General features: G+C 38.6%; 7 non-coding genes across 7 annotated transcripts; all 7 read right to left on the minus strand.

Moving 5' to 3' along the window:
* Nucleotides 1-1,622: 1,622 nt before the first annotated feature.
* Nucleotides 1,623-1,704, minus strand: TRNAS-GCU (transfer RNA serine (anticodon GCU)). Its single transcript has one exon. It is a non-coding gene; the product is annotated as a tRNA-Ser (tRNA).
* A 2,565-nt stretch (nucleotides 1,705-4,269) lies between these two features.
* TRNAS-GCU (transfer RNA serine (anticodon GCU)) lies at nucleotides 4,270-4,351 on the minus strand. Its single transcript has one exon. It is a non-coding gene; the product is annotated as a tRNA-Ser (tRNA).
* Nucleotides 4,352-6,915: 2,564 nt separating this feature from the next.
* On the minus strand, nucleotides 6,916-6,997 carry TRNAS-GCU (transfer RNA serine (anticodon GCU)). The gene has a single exon. It is a non-coding gene; the product is annotated as a tRNA-Ser (tRNA).
* A 2,565-nt stretch (nucleotides 6,998-9,562) lies between these two features.
* TRNAS-GCU (transfer RNA serine (anticodon GCU)) lies at nucleotides 9,563-9,644 on the minus strand. The gene has a single exon. It is a non-coding gene; the product is annotated as a tRNA-Ser (tRNA).
* A 2,565-nt stretch (nucleotides 9,645-12,209) lies between these two features.
* TRNAS-GCU (transfer RNA serine (anticodon GCU)) lies at nucleotides 12,210-12,291 on the minus strand. Its single transcript has one exon. It is a non-coding gene; the product is annotated as a tRNA-Ser (tRNA).
* A 2,567-nt stretch (nucleotides 12,292-14,858) lies between these two features.
* TRNAS-GCU (transfer RNA serine (anticodon GCU)) lies at nucleotides 14,859-14,940 on the minus strand. The gene has a single exon. It is a non-coding gene; the product is annotated as a tRNA-Ser (tRNA).
* Nucleotides 14,941-17,505: 2,565 nt separating this feature from the next.
* On the minus strand, nucleotides 17,506-17,587 carry TRNAS-GCU (transfer RNA serine (anticodon GCU)). The gene has a single exon. It is a non-coding gene; the product is annotated as a tRNA-Ser (tRNA).
* Between the last annotated feature and the right edge of the window lie 208 nt (nucleotides 17,588-17,795).

Below are 17,795 nucleotides of genomic sequence, written 5' to 3' on the forward strand. Positions count from 1 at the left end.
CCAATTTAGTTAAGTGTTAGGATACTTATTTCCCTATTGGTTACAATCTAAAGTCATTTCTGTTAATCTCATCGGCAATTCATCTCATTAGTAACTCTTCAGATTTGCAATTAGAAATGCAATTAATCAATGCATGGAGAATATTCACTCAGTATTAACACATCATTAATAAGAACCAACTTAGCAAAGTCTCAGTAGTGCATGATTCAAAAAAGCAAGAACTCAGTGATTTGTCTATTTGCGTCAGATTTTAGTGAACACCTTAACTAACCTCAAATTAGCATCAGCATGTTGGGCTTCATGCAAAACAATTTAGCAAAAACAAATTTGGAAAACATCTAACTATGGCCTCTATCAAAGAGCAGTTGGTACCGAGAAAGAAAAGGCAAGCCGACAATTACAATTTTCATCAGATAGTTACCCATCCAACGGATCAGCAAACAGCGTCAGTCTTTGTCCTCAGGCCATCAGTCGTTTTCACCATCAGCAAAGATAGGACAGGGCAAAGCCTCTGTATTGCATAGCTGAGGAACAAGAACTCCCCTCATATAGAGGAGATATGAGTATCAGGTAAGGAATAAGTAAAGGGTGGTTTAGAGTATCAGGACGAACAAACGGCAAAGTCTCAAAGGAAATGGCCTAAATGGCTCAGTAGAATGGCAAAGAATGGGTTGGAGTGGAATGTCCAATAAATAGCTGATTTCTGCTCAGGTCATATGGTTAAATCAAAACTGTCTAATTTACTCCTAATTCCTCGTTGGATAATAATTTGTGCATCGTTATCTCTGTCCAATAATTATTCACGCATGTCACCAGAATTTTCCACAAACCATAGTTCACATGTCCTTGATTGGCCCATGTTATTGACGTCTTCATCGGTTGGAATGTCAGGTAAGAAAAGTTACACTTTACGCACCAGTCAGTAGTTCCATTGTTTTCTCCTACTCCAGGCAACCTTGCACCTGTTACGAATTACACTGTTGCATTCAGCAAGAATGTCTCCTTGAGCAAGTCGGGTCCCATGAGAAAGAATTTACTACAGCTACACACATCTCTAGCTTCTGGAAAAGTACAGTTTCGTGTCCTTCAGGAAAACAGCACATTGCACGTTAGAAAAACACAGTTTAATATGAGACCAGGCATGTAGGCCCAGACCCTCGCTAAACTAAGGCCTAGTGCTTAATGTACAAACTCCTAATACATAACTCCAATTTTGATATGTTAATACAAGTTCAAAACATCAGTACATAATTAATTCAGCATTAATAACTTTCATTAGTCTTCATATACATTGGTAGCCACTCCCCGTGGGCACATTTCAAACGCGTGCATTATTTCTACATTAACACATTTTCTATGCAGTTTCATTACACAATATATTGCAAACTTCTATGTCCCCCAACTTAACAACCCTCCGCCTGAGGAAAGAATTTGTGATTCATGCACAGAACCCGGTGGCGCTGTTTACAGTAATGCCTAAGCACAGTGCTCACCTGAGCGGTGTTTCCAAACCGAGGCATTGTACTGTCGGAAATACCATGGGATACGTAATTTAACTTTCACATAAAATAGGGTTAAACCAGACATACCGCATATTAAAAAGTAAACACACAATAATAAACCGACAAGAGTGGGATTCGAACCCACGCATGCAGAGCACAATGGATTAGCAGTCCATCGCCTTAACCACTCGGCCACCTTGTCGTGTAAAGGTCAGTTTTCAGGAGGAAAAAATATAGTAGCCGAAATGTGTTCTATGCGGTGATAGTTGTCCACACATAATAAAGAGCATATATTTACAGATTGTTATGGCAACTTGTTGTCTTCAGCTTTGCTCTAAATGACCTTGTTGTCCTTCCCTACTTCAGCTTGAATTTATATGATATATGTAATGGAATCATGAAAATTACACATTCCAAACGTGTTCTATCCATATGTGATCTACTGTCACACTACCCTCAAATGAGCTAAGATTGCTTTATTTCAGTTGTACGTGGATTTAAAGTGCAATTTCATACAAATATTTTACTGGTATGGTACTTTCGAGTCTCTAGGTGTCATTCATTGTTGGGGTGCTTACATGTCAACATTAGGCAGCAAATAGTACACAAATAAGGAAAACTGCCTTCCCATTTAATGTGCATTGTTCTGCAAAACGTTTTAAGTAGGAGAAAGTAAAACTTAGTTTATAAAACCGCCTAAACTGGGAGTATTGCCGCTACAGCTTTGACACTTCAGTTTAAAAACGTACGTGCATCAACAAGAAATATTTTTGCGCTAAATAAATTGCTGTCCGACTGCTCACGTAACGCATAAAACTGAGGCAGTCGTAATTACACCACATTGAAGTAATATCTTGGTGGTTTTCGTTGACGATGACTCAGCAGCAACAGATCAGATGACTTTTTATTAGTGATAGCGCATCACGGCCTTGATAAGTAAACTTAGAAGGAGACACGCCTAGGTCGATGAACCTTTTGGACTACGTTCGGGGACTTCCCAGTACGAGATGTCTTTTGGCATCACAAATCAATGGATCAATATCTCAACAACAATCGCAATAACTAATCATCATGCTAATCAATAACCTTTAATGAGAGTCAATAAAGTGAACACACCATGACCTTTCAGTCATGAATAAAAACACCAATTTAGTTAAGTGTTAGGATACTTATTTCCCTATTGGTTACAATCTAAAGTCATTTCTGTTAATCTCATCGGCAATTCATCTCATTAGTAACTCTTCAGATTTGCAATTAGAAATGCAATTAATCAATGCATGGAGAATATTCACTCAGTATTAACACATCATTAATAAGAACCAACTTAGCAAAGTCTCAGTAGTGCATGATTCAAAAAAGCAAGAACTCAGTAATTTGACTATTTGCGTCAGATTTTAGTGAACACCTTAACTAACCTCAAATTAGAATCAGCATGTTGGGCTTCATGCAAAACAATTTAGCAAACACAAATTTGGAAAACATCTAACTATGGCCTCTATCAAAGAGCAGTTGGTACCGAGAAAGAAAAGGCAAGCCGACAATTACAATTTTCATCAGATAGTTACCCATCCAACGGATCAGCAAACAGCGTCAGTTTTTGTCCTCAGGGCATCAGTCGTTTTCACCATCAGCAAAGATAGGACAGGGCAAAGCCTCTGTATTGCATAGCTGAGGAACAAGAACTCCTGTCATATAGAGGAGATATGAGTATCAGGTAAGGAATAAGTAAAGGGTGGTTTAGAGTATCAGGACGAACAAACGGCAAAGTCTCAAAGGAAATGGCCTAAATGGCTCAGTAGAATGGCAAAGAATGGGTTGGAGTGGAATGTCCAATAAATAGCTGATTTCTGCTCAGGTCATATGGTTAAATCAAAACTGTCTAATTTACTCCTAATTCCTCGTTGGATAATAATTTGTGCATCGTTATCTCTGTCCAATAATTATTCACGCATTTCACCAGAATTTTCCACAAACCATAGTTCACATGTCCTTGATTGGCCCATGTTATTGACGTCTTCATCGGTTGGAATGTCAGGTAAGAAAAGTTACACTTTACGCACCAGTCAGTAGTTCCATTGTTTTCTCCTACTCCAGGCAACCTTGCACCTGTTACGAATTACACTGTTGCATTCAGCAAGAATGTCTCCTTGAGCAAGTCGGGTCCCATGAGAAAGAATTTACTACAGCTACACACATCTCTAGCTTCTGGAAAAGTACAGTTTCGTGTCCTTCAGGAAAACAGCACATTGCACGTTAGAAAAACACAGTTTAATATGAGACCAGGCATGTAGGCCCAGACCCTCGCTAAACTAAGGCCTAGTGCTTAATGTACAAACTCCTAATACATAACTCCAATTTTGATATGTTAATACAAGTTCAAAACATCAGTACATAATTAATTCAGCATTAATAACTTTCATTAGTCTTCATATACATTGGTAGCCACTCCCCGTGGGCACATTTCAAACGTGTGCATTATTTCTACATTAACACATTTTCTATGCAGTTTCATTACACAATATATTGCAAACTTCTATGTCCCCCAACTTAACAACCCTCCGCCTGAGGAAAGAATTTGTGATTCATGCACAGAACCCGGCCGGCGCTGTTTACAATAATGCCTAAGCACAGTGCTAACCTGAGCGGTGTTTCCAAACCGAGGCATTGTACTGTCGGAAATACCATGGGATACGTAATTTAACTTTCACATAAAATAGGGTTAAACCAGACATACCGCATATTAAAAAGTAAACACACAATAATAAACTGACAAGGGTGGGATTCGAACCCATGCATGCAGAGCACAATGGATTAGCAGTCCATCGCCTTAACCACTCAGCCACCTTGTCGTGTGAAGGTCAGTTTTCAGGAGGAAAAAATATAGTAGCCGAAATGTGTTCTATGCGGTGATAGTTGTCCACACATAATAAAGAGCATATATTTACAGATTGTTATGGCAACTTGTTGTCTTCAGCTTTGCTCTAAATGACCTTGTTGTCCTTCCCTACTTCAGCTTGAATTTATATGATATATGTAATGGAATCATGAAAATTACACATTCCAAACGTGTTCTATCCATATGTGATCTACTGTCACACTACCCTCAAATGAGCTAAGATTGCTTTATTTCAGTTGTACGTGGATTTAAAGTGCAATTTCATACAAATATTTTACTGGTATGGTGCTTTCGAGTCTCTAGGTGTCATTCATTGTTGGGGTGCTTACATGTCAACATTAGGCAGCAAATAGTACACAAATAAGGAAAACTGCCTTCCCATTTAATGTGCATTGTTCTGCAAAACGTTTTAAGTAGGAGAAAGTAAAACTTAGTTTATAAATCCGCCTAAACTGGGAGTATTGCCGCTACAGCTTTGACACTTCAGTTTAAAAACGTACGTGCATCAACAAGAAATATTTTTGCGCTAAATAAATTGCTGTCCGACTGCTCACGTAACGCATAAAACTGAGGCAGTCGTAATTACACCACATTGAAGTAATATCTTGGTGGTTTTCGTTGACGATGACTCAGCAGCAACAGATCAGATGACTTTTTATTAGTGATAGCGCATCACGGCCTTGATAAGTAAACTTAGAAGGAGACACGCCTAGGTCGATGAACCTTTTGGACTACGTTCGGGGACTTCCCAGTACGAGATGTCTTTTGGCATCACAAATCAATGGATCAATATCTCAACAACAATCGCAATAACTAATCATCATGCTAATCAATAACCTTTAATGAGAGTCAATAAAGTGAACACACCATGACCTTTCAGTCATGAATAAAAACACCAATTTAGTTAAGTGTTAGGATACTTATTTCCCTATTGGTTACAATCTAAAGTCATTTCTGTTAATCTCATCGGCAATTCATCTCATTAGTAACTCTTCAGATTTGCAATTAGAAATGCAATTAATCAATGCATGGAGAATATTCACTCAGTATTAACACATCATTAATAAGAACCAACTTAGCAAAGTCTCAGTAGTGCATGATTCAAAAAAGCAAGAACTCAGTAATTTGTCTATTTGCGTCAGATTTTAGTGAACACCTTAACTAACCTCAAATTAGAATCAGCATGTTGGGCTTCATGCAAAACAATTTAGCAAACACAAATTTGGAAAACATCTAACTATGGCCTCTATCAAAGAGCAGTTGGTACCGAGAAAGAAAAGGCAAGCCGACAATTACAATTTTCATCAGATAGTTACCCATCCAACGGATCAGCAAACAGCGTCAGTTTTTGTCCTCAGGGCATCAGTCGTTTTCACCATCAGCAAAGATAGGACAGGGCAAAGCCTCTGTATTGCATAGCTGAGGAACAAGAACTCCTCTCATATATAGGAGATATGAGTATCAGGTAAGGAATAAGTAAAGGGTGGTTTAGAGTATCAGGACGAACAAACGGCAAAGTCTCAAAGGAAATGGCCTAAATGGCTCAGTAGAATGGCAAAGAATGGGTTGGAGTGGAATGTCCAATAAATAGCTGATTTCTGCTCAGGTCATATGGTTAAATCAAAACTGTCTAATTTACTCCCAATTCCTCGTTGGATAATAATTTGTGCATCGTTATCTCTGTCCAATAATTATTCACGCATTTCACTGGAATTTTCCACAAACCATAGTTCACATGTCGTTGATTGGCCCATGTTATTGACGTCTTCATCGGTTGGAATGTCAGGTAAGAAAAGTTACACTTTACGCACCAGTCAGTAGTTCCATTGTTTTCTCCTACTCCAGGCAACATTGCACCTGTTACGAATTACACTGTTGCATTCAGCAAGAATGTCTCCTTGAGCAAGTCGGGTCCCATGAGAAAGAATTTACTACAGCTACACACATCTCAGCTTCTGGAAAAGTACAGTTTCGTGTCCTTCAGGAAAACAGCACATTGCACGTTAGAAAAATACAGTTTAATATGAGACCAGGCATGTAGGCCCAGACCCTCGCTAAACTAAGGCCTTATGCTTAATGTTCAAACTCCTAATACATAACTCCAATTTTGATATGTTAATACAAGTTCAAAACATCAGTACATAATTAATTCAGCAATAATAACTTTCATTAGTCTTCGTATACATTGGTAGCCACTCCCCGTGGGCACATTTTAAACGCGTGCATTATTTCTACATTAACATATTTTCTATGCAGTTTCATTACACAATATATTGCAAACTTCTACGTCCCCCAACTTAACAACCCTCCGCCTGAGGATAGAATTTGTGATTCATGCACAGAACCCGGCCGGCGCTGTTTACAGTAATGCCTAAGCACAGTGCTCAACTGAGCGGTGTTTCCAAACCGAGGCATTGTACCGTCGGAAATACCATGGGATACGTAATTTAACTTTCACATAAAATAGGGTTAAACCAGACATACCGCATATTAAAATGTAAACACACAATAATAAACCGACAAGGGTGGGATTCGAACCAACGCATGCAGAGCACAATGGATTAGCAGTCCATTGCCTTAACCACTCGGCCACCTTGTCGTGTAAAGGTCAGTTTTCAGGAGGAAAAAATATAGTAGCCTAAATGTGTTCTATGAGGTGATAGTTGTCCACACATAATAAAGAGCATATATTTACAGATTGTTATGGCAACTTGTTGTCTTCAGCTTTGCTCTAAATGACCTTGTTGTCCTTCCCTACTTCAGCTTGAATTTATATGATATATGTAATGGAATCATGAAAATTACACATTCCAAACGTGTTCTATCCATATGTGATCTACTGTCAAACTACCCTCAAATGAGCTAAGATTGCTTTATTTCAGTTGTACGTGGATTTAAAGTGCAATTTCATACAAATATATTACTGGTATGGTGCTTTCGAGTCTCTAGGTGTCATTCATTGTTGGGGTGCTTACATGTCAACATTAGGCAGCAAATAGTACACAAATAAGGAAAACTGCCTTCCCATTTAATGAGCATTGTTCTGCCAATCGTTTTAAGTAGCTGAAAGTAAAACTTAGTTTATAAATCCGCCTAAACTGGGAGTATTGCCGCTACAGCTTTGACACTTCAGTTTAAAAACGTACGTGCATAAACAAGAAATATTTTTGCGCTAAATAAATTGCTATCCGACTGCTCACGTAACGCATAAAACTGAGGCAGTCGTAATTACACCACATTGAAGTAATATCTTGGTGGTTTTCGTTGACGATGACTCAGCAGCAACAGATCAGATGACTTTTTATTAGTGATAGCGCATCACGGCCTTGATAAGTAAACTTAGAAGGAGACACGCCTAGGTCGATGAACCTTTTGGACTACGTTAGGGGACTTCCCAGTACGAGATGTCTTTTGGCATCACAAATCAATGGATCAATATCTCAACAACAATCGCAATAACTAATCATCATGCTAATCAATAACCTTTAATGAGAGTCAATAAAGTGAACACACCATGACCTTTCAGTCATGAATAAAAACACCAATTTAGTTAAGTGTTAGGATACTTATTTCCCTATTGGTTACAATCTAAAGTCATTTCTGTTAATCTCATCGGCAATTCATCTCATTAGTAACTCTTCAGATTTGCAATTAGAAATGCAATTAATCAATGCATGGAGAATATTCACTCAGTATTAACACATCATTAATAAGAACCAACTTAGCAAAGTCTCAGTAGTGCATGATTCAAAAAAGCAAGAACTCAGTGATTTGTCTATTTGCGTCAGATTTTAGTGAACACCTTAACTAACCTCAAATTAGCATCAGCATGTTGGGCTTCATGCAAAACAACTTAGCAAACACAAATTTGGAAAACATCTAACTATGGCCTCTATCAAAGAGCAGTTTGTACCGAGAAAGAAAAGGCAAGCCGACAATTACAATTTTCATCAGATAGTTACCCATCCAACGGATCAGCAAACAGCGTCAGTCTTTGTCCTCAGGCCATCAGTCGTTTTCACCATCAGCAAAGATAGGACAGGGCAAAGCCTCTGTATTGCATAGCTGAGGAACAAGAACTCCCCTCATATAGAGGAGATATGAGTATCAGGTAAGGAATAAGTAAAGGGTGGTTTAGAGTATCAGGACGAACAAACGGCAAAGTCTCAAAGGAAATGGCCTAAATGGCTCAGTAGAATGGCAAAGAATGGGTTGGAGTGGAATGTCCAATAAATAGCTGATTTCTGCTCAGGTCATATGGTTAAATCAAAACTGTCTAATTTACTCCTAATTCCTCGTTGGATAATAATTTGTGCATCGTTATCTCTGTCCAATAATTATTCACGCATTTCAGCAGAATTTTCCACAAACCATAGTTCACATGTCCTTGATTGGCCCATGTTATTGACGTCTTCATCGGTTGGAATGTCAGGTAAGAAAAGTTACACTTTACGCACCAGTCAGTAGTTCCATTGTTTTCTCCTACTCCAGGCAACCTTGCACCTGTTACGAATTACACTGTTGCATTCAGCAAGAATGTCTCCTTGAGCAAGTCGGGTCCCATGAGAAAGAATTTACTACAGCTACACACATCTCTAGCTTCTGGAAAAGTACAGTTTCGTGTCCTTCAGGAAAACAGCACATTGCACGTTAGAAAAACACAGTTTAATATGAGACCAGGCATGTAGGCCCAGACCCTCGCTAAACTAAGGCCTAGTGCTTAATGTACAAACTCCTAATACATAACTCCAATTTTGATATGTTAATACAAGTTCAAAACATCAGTACATAATTAATTCAGCATTAATAACTTTCATTAGTCTTCATATACATTGGTAGCCACTCCCCGTGGGCACATTTCAAACGCGTGCATTATTTCTACATTAACACATTTTCTATGCAGTTCCATTACACAATATATTGCAAACTTCTATGTCCCCCAACTTAACAACCCTCCGCCTGAGGAAAGAATTTGTGATTCATGCACAGAACCCGGCCGGCGCTGTTTACAGTAATGCCTAAGCACAGTGCTCACCTGAGCGGTGTTTCCAAACCGAGGCATTGTGCTGTCGGAAATACCATGGGATACGTAATTTAACTTTCACATAAAATAGGGTTAAACCAGACATACTGCATATTAAAAACTAAACACACAATAATAAACCGACAAGGGTGGGATTCGAACCCACGCATGTAGAGCACAATGGATTAGCAGTCCATCGCCTTAACCACTCGGCCACCTTGTCGTGTAAAGGTCAGTTTTCAGGAGGAAAAAATATAGTAGCCGAAATGTGTTCTATGCGGTGATAGTTGTCCACACATAATAAAGAGCATATATTTACAGATTGTTATGGCAACTTGTTGTCTTCAGCTTTGCTCTAAATGACCTTGTTGTCCTTCCCTACTTCAGCTTGAATTTATATGATATATGTAATGGAATCATGAAAATTACACATTCCAAACGTGTTCTATCCATATGTGATCTACTGTCACACTACCCTCAAATGAGCTAAGATTGCTTTATTTCAGTTGTACGTGGATTTAAAGTGCAATTTCATACAAATATTTTACTGGTATGGTACTTTCGAGTCTCTAGGTGTCATTCATTGTTGGGGTGCTTACATGTCAACATTAGGCAGCAAATAGTACACAAATAAGGAAAACTGCCTTCCCATTTAATGTGCATTGTTCTGCAAAACGTTTTAAGTAGGAGAAAGTAAAACTTAGTTTATAAAACCGCCTAAACTGGGAGTATTGCCGCTACAGCTTTGACACTTCAGTTTAAAAACGTACGTGCATCAACAAGAAATATTTTTGCGCTAAATAAATTGCTGTCCGACTGCTCACGTAACGCATAAAACTGAGGCAGTCGTAATTACACCACATTGAAGTAATATCTTGGTGGTTTTCGTTGACGATGACTCAGCAGCAACAGATCAGATGACTTTTTATTAGTGATAGCGCATCACGGCCTTGATAAGTAAACTTAGAAGGAGACACGCCTAGGTCGATGAACCTTTTGGACTACGTTCGGGGACTTCCCAGTACGAGATGTCTTTTGGCATCACAAATCAATGGATCAATATCTCAACAACAATCGCAATAACTAATCATCATGCTAATCAATAACCTTTAATGAGAGTCAATAAAGTGAACACACCATGACCTTTCAGTCATGAATAAAAACACCAATTTAGTTAAGTGTTAGGATACTTATTTCCCTATTGGTTACAATCTAAAGTCATTTCTGTTAATCTCATCGGCAATTCATCTCATTAGTAACTCTTCAGATTTGCAATTAGAAATGCAATTAATCAATGCATGGAGAATATTCACTCAGTATTAACACATCATTAATAAGAACCAACTTAGCAAAGTCTCAGTAGTGCATGATTCAAAAAAGCAAGAACTCAGTAATTTGACTATTTGCGTCAGATTTTAGTGAACACCTTAACTAACCTCAAATTAGAATCAGCATGTTGGGCTTCATGCAAAACAATTTAGCAAACACAAATTTGGAAAACATCTAACTATGGCCTCTATCAAAGAGCAGTTGGTACCGAGAAAGAAAAGGCAAGCCGACAATTACAATTTTCATCAGATAGTTACCCATCCAACGGATCAGCAAACAGCGTCAGTTTTTGTCCTCAGGGCATCAGTCGTTTTCACCATCAGCAAAGATAGGACAGGGCAAAGCCTCTGTATTGCATAGCTGAGGAACAAGAACTCCTCTCATATAGAGGAGATATGAGTATCAGGTAAGGAATAAGTAAAGGGTGGTTTAGAGTATCAGGACGAACAAACGGCAAAGTCTCAAAGGAAATGGCCTAAATGGCTCAGTAGAATGGCAAAGAATGGGTTGGAGTGGAATGTCCAATAAATAGCTGATTTCTGCTCAGGTCATATGGTTAAATCAAAACTGTCTAATTTACTCCTAATTCCTCGTTGGATAATAATTTGTGCATCGTTATCTCTGTCCAATAATTATTCACGCATTTCACCAGAATTTTCCACAAACCATAGTTCACATGTCCTTGATTGGCCCATGTTATTGACGTCTTCATCGGTTGGAATGTCAGGTAAGAAAAGTTACACTTTACGCACCAGTCAGTAGTTCCATTGTTTTCTCCTACTCCAGGCAACCTTGCACCTGTTACGAATTACACTGTTGCATTCAGCAAGAATGTCTCCTTGAGCAAGTCGGGTCCCATGAGAAAGAATTTACTACAGCTACACACATCTCTAGCTTCTGGAAAAGTACAGTTTCGTGTCCTTCAGGAAAACAGCACATTGCACGTTAGAAAAACAGAGTTTAATATGAGACCAGGCATGTAGGCCCAGACCCTCGCTAAACTAAGGCCTAGTGCTTAATGTACAAACTCCTAATACATAACTCCAATTTTGATATGTTAATACAAGTTCAAAACATCAGTACATAATTAATTCAGCATTAATAACTTTCATTAGTCTTCGTATACATTGGTAGCCACTCCCCGTGGGCACATTTTAAACACGTGCATTATTTCTACATTAACACATTTTCTATGCAGTTTCATTACACAATATATTGCAAACTTCTACGTCCCCCAACTTAACAACCCTCCGCCTGAGGATAGAATTTGTGATTCATGCACAGAACCCGGCCGGCGCTGTTTACAGTAATGCCTAAGCACAGTGCTCACCTGAGCGGTGTTTCCAAACCGAGGCATTGTACCGTCGGAAATACCATGGGATACGTAATTTAACTTTCACATAAAATAGGGTTAAACCAGACATACCGCATATTAAAAAGTAAACACACAATAATAAACCGACAAGGGTGGGATTCGAACCAACGCATGCAGAGCACAATGGATTAGCAGTCCATTGCCTTAACCACTCGGCCACCTTGTCGTGTAAAGGTCAGTTTTCAGGAGGAAAAAATATAGTAGCCGAAATGTGTTCTATGAGGTGATAGTTGTCCACACATAATAAAGAGCATATATTTACAGACTGTTATGGCAACTTGTTGTCTTCAGCTTTGCTCTAAATGACCTTGTTGTCCTTCCCTACTTCAGCTTGAATTTATATGATATATGTAATGGAATCATGAAAATTACACATTCCAAACGTGTTCTATCCATATGTGATCTACTGTCACACTACCCTCAAATGAGCTAAGATTGCTTTATTTCAGTTGAACGTGGATTTAAAGTGCAATTTCATACAAATATTTTACTGGTATGGTGATTTCGAGTCTCTAGGTGTCATTCATTGTTGGGGTGCTTACATGTCAACATTAGGCAGCAAATAGTACACAAATAAGGAAAACTGCCTTCCCATTTAATGTGCATTGTTCTGCAAAACGTTTTAAGTAGGAGAAAGTAAAACTTAGTTTATAAAACCGCCTAAACTGGGAGTATTGCCGCTACAGCTTTGACACTTCAGTTTAAAAACGTACGTGCATCAACAAGAAATATTTTTGCGCTAAATAAATTGCTGTCCGACTCCTCACGTAACGCATAAAACTGAGGCAGTCGTAATTACACCACATTGAAGTAATATCTTGGTGGTTTTCGTTGACGATGACTCAGCAGCAACAGATCAGATGACTTTTTATTAGTGATAGCGCATCACGGCCTTGATAAGTAAACTTACAAGGAGACACGCCTAGGTCGATGAACCTTTTGGACTACGTTCGGGGACTTCCCAGTACGAGATGTCTTTTGGCATCACAAATCAATGGATCAATATCTCAACAACAATCGCAATAACTAATCATCATGCTAATCAATAACCTTTAATGAGAGTCAATAAAGTGAACACACCATGACCTTTCAGTCATGAATAAAAACACCAATTTAGTTAAGTGTTAGGATACTTATTTCCCTATTGGTTACAATCTAAAGTCATTTCTGTTAATCTCATCGGCAATTCATCTCATTAGTAACTCTTCAGATTTGCAATTAGAAATGCAATTAATCAATGCATGGAGAATATTCACTCAGTATTAACACATCATTAATAAGAACCAACTTAGCAAAGTCTCAGTAGTGCATGATTCAAAAAAGGAAGAACTCAGTAATTTGTCTATTTGCGTCAGATTTTAGTGAACACCTTAACTAACCTCAAATTAGAATCAGCATGTTGGGCTTCATGCAAAACAATTTAGCAAACACAAATTTGGAAAACATCTAACTATGGCCTCTATCAAAGAGCAGTTGGTACAGAGAAAGAAAAGGCAAGCCGACAATTACAATTTTCATCAGATAGTTACCCATCCAACGGATCAGCAAACAGCGTCAGTCTTTGTCCTCAGGGCATCAGTCGTTTTCACCATCAGCAAAGATAGGACAGGGCAAAGCCTCTGTATTGCATAGCTGAGGAACAAGAACTCCCCTCATATAGAGGAGATATGAGTATCAGGTAAGGAATAAGTAAAGGGTGGTTTAGAGTATCAGGACAAACAAACGGCAAAGTCTCAAAGGAAATGGCCTAAATGGCTCAGTACAATGGCAAAGAATGGGTTGGAGTGGAATGTCCAATAAATAGCTGATTTCTGCTCAGGTCATATGGTTAAATCAAAACTGTCTAATTTACTCCTAATTCCTCGTTGGATAATAATTTGTGCATCGTTATCTCTGTCCAATAATTATTCACGCATTTCACTAGAATTTTCCACAAACCATAGTTCACATGTCGTTGATTGGCCCATGTTATTGACGTCTTCATCGGTTGGAATGTCAGGTAAGAAAAGTTACACTTTACGCACCAGTCAGTAGTTCCATTGTTTTCTCCTACTCCTAGCAACCTTGCACCTGTTACGAATTACACTGTTGCATTCAGCAAGAATGTCTCCTTGAGCAAGTCGGGTCCCATGAGAAATAATTTACTACAGCTACACACATCTCTAGCTTCTGGAAAAGTACAGTTTCGTGTCCTTCAGGAAAACAGCACATTGCACGTTAGAAAAACACAGTTTAATATGAGACCAGGCATGTAGGCCCAGACCCTCGCTAAACTAAGGCCTAGTGCTTAATGTACAAACTCCTAATACATAACTCCAATTTTGATATGTTAATACAAGTTCAAAACATCAGTACATAATTAATTCAGCATTAATAACTTTCATTAGTCTTCGTATACATTGGTAGCCACTCCCCGTGGGCACATTTTAAACGTGTGCATTATTTCTACATTAACACATTTTCTATGCAGTTTCATTACACAATATATATTGCAAACTTCTACGTCCCCCAACTTAACAACCCTCCGCCTGAGGATAGAATTTGTGATTCATGCACAGAACCCGGCCGGCGCTGTTTACAGTAATGCCTAAGCACAGTGCTCACCTGAGCGGTGTTTCCAAACCGAGGCATTGTACTGTCGGAAATACCATGGGATACGTAATTTAACTTTCACATAAAATAGGGTTAAACCAGACATACCGCATATTAAAAAGTAAACACACAATAATAAACCGACAAGGGTGGGAGTCGAACCAACGCATGCAGAGCACAATGGATTAGCAGTCCATCGCCTTAACCACTCAGCCACCTTGTCATGTAAAGGTCAGTTTTCAGGAGGAAAAAATATAGTAGCCGAAATGTGTTCTATGAGGTGATAGTTGTCCACACATAATAAAGAGCATATATTTACAGATTGTTATGGCAACTTGTTGTCTTCAGCTTTGCTCTAAATGACCTTGTTGTCCTTCCCTACTTCAGCTTGAATTTATCTGATATATGTAATGGAATCATGAAAATTACACATTCCAAACGTGTTCTATCCATATGTGATCTACTGTCACATTACCCTCAAATGAGCTAAGATTGCTTTATTTCAGTTGTACGTGGATTTAAAGTGCAATTTCATACAAATATTTTACTGGTATGGTGCTTTCGAGTCTCTAGGTGTCATTCATTGTTGGGGTGCTTACATGTCAACATTAGGCAGCAAATAGTACACAAATAAGGAAAACTGCCTTCCCATTTAATGTGCATTGTTCTGCAAAACGTTTTAAGTAGGAGAAAGTAAAACTTAGTTTATAAAACCGCCTAAACTGGGAGTATTGCCGCTACAGCTTTGACACTTCAGTTTAAAAACGTACGTGCATCAACAAGAAATATTTTTGCGCTAAATAAATTGCTGTCCGACAGCTCACGTAACGCATAAAACTGAGGCAGTCGTAATTACACCACATTGAAGTAATATCTTGGTGGTTTTCGTTGACGATGACTCAGCAGCAACAGATCAGATGACTTTTTATTAGTGATAGCGCATCACGGCCTTGATAAGTAAACTTACAAGGAAACACGCCTAGGTCGATGAACCTTTTGGACTACGTTCGGGGACTTCCCAGTACGAGATATCTTTTGGCATCACAAATCAATGGATCAATATCTCAACAACAATCGCAATAACTAATCATCATGCTAATCAATAACCTTTAATGAGAGTCAATGAAGTGAACACACCATGACCTTTCAGTCATGAATAAAAACACCAATTTAGTTAAGTGTTAGGATACTTATTTCCCTATTGGTTACAATCTAAAGTCATTTCTGTTAATCTCATCGGCAATTCATCTCATTAGTAACTCTTCAGATTTGCAATTAGAAATGCAATTAATCAATGCATGGAGAATATTCACTCAGTATTAACACATCATTAATAAGAACCAACTTAGCAAAGTCTCAGTAGTGCATGATTCAAAAAAGCAAGAACTCAGTAATTTGTCTATTTGCGTCAGATTTTAGTGAACACCTTAACTAACCTCAAATTAGCATCAGCATGTTGGGCTTCATGCAAAACAATTTAGCAAACACAAATTTGGAAAACATCTAACTATGGCCTCTATCAAAGAGCAGTTGGTACCGAGAAAGAAAAGGCAAGCCGACAATTACAATTTTCATCAGATAGTTACCCATCCAACGGATCAGCAAACAGCGTCAGTCTTTGTCCTCAGGGCATCAGTCGTTTTCACCATCAACAAAGATAGGACAGGGCAAAGCCTCTGTATTGCATAGCTGAGGAACAAGAACTCCCCTCATATAGAGGAGATATGAGTATCAGGTAAGGAATAAGTAAAGGGTGGTTTAGAGTATCAGGACGAACAAACGGCAAAGTCTCAAAGGAAATGGCCTAAATGGCTCAGTAGAATGGCAAAGAATGGGTTGGAGTGGAATGTCCAATAAATAGCTGATTTCTGCTCAGTTCATATGGTTACATCAAAACGGTCTAATTTACTCCTAATTCCTCGTTGGATAATAATTTGTGCATCGTTATCTCTGTCCAATAATTATTCACGCATTTCACCAGAATGTTCCAAAAACCATAGTTCACATGTCGTTGATTGGCCCATGTTATTGACGTCTTCATCGGTTGGAATGTCAGGTAAGAAAAGTTACACTTTACGCACCAGTCAGTAGTTCCATTGTTTTCTCCTACTCCAGGCAACCTTGCACCTGTTACGAATTACACTGTTGCATTCAGCAAGAATGTCTCCTTGAGCAAGTCGGGTCCCATGAGAAAGAATTTACTACAGCTACACACATCTCTAGCTTCTGGAAAAGTACAGTTTCGTGTCCTTCAGGAAAACAGCACATTGCACGTTAGAAAAACACAGTTTAATATGAGACCAGGCATGTAGGCCCAGACCCTCGCTAAACTAAGGCCTAGTGCTTAATGTACAAACTCCTAATACATAACTCCAATTTTGATATGTTAATACAAGTTCAAAACATCAGTACATAATTAATTCAGCATTAATAACTTTCATTATTCTTCGTATACATTGGTAGCCACTCCCCGTGGGCGCATTTCAAACGCGTGCATTATTTCTACATTAACACATTTTCTATGCAGTTTCATTACACAATATATTGCAAACTTCTACGTCCCCCAAATTAACAACCCTCCGCCTGAGGAAAGAATTTGTGATTCATGCACAGAACCCGGCCGGCGCTGTTTACAGTAATGCCTAAGCACAGTGCTCACCTGAGCGGTGTTTCCAAACCGAGGCATTATACTGTCGGAAATACCATGGGATACGTAATTTAACTTTCACATAAAATAGGGTTAAACCAGACATACCGCATATTAAAAAGTAAACACACAATAATAAACCGACAAGGGTGGGATTCGAACCCACGCATGCAGAGCACAATGGATTAGCAGTCCATCGCCTTAACCACTCGGCCACCTTGTCGTTTAAAAGTCAGTTTTCAGGAGGAAAAAATATAGTAGCCGAAATGTGTTCTATGAGGTGATAGTTTTCCACACATAATAAAGAGCATATATTTACAGATTGTTATGGCAACTTGTTGTCTTCAGCTTTGCTCTAAATGACCTTGTTGTCCTTCCCTACTTCAGCTTGAATTTATATGATATATGTAATGGAATCATGAAAATTACAC

The sequence above is a fragment of the Pleurodeles waltl genome, chromosome 12, assembly GCF_031143425.1.
Source record: "Pleurodeles waltl isolate 20211129_DDA chromosome 12, aPleWal1.hap1.20221129, whole genome shotgun sequence".
NCBI lineage: Eukaryota > Metazoa > Chordata > Amphibia > Caudata > Salamandridae > Pleurodeles > Pleurodeles waltl.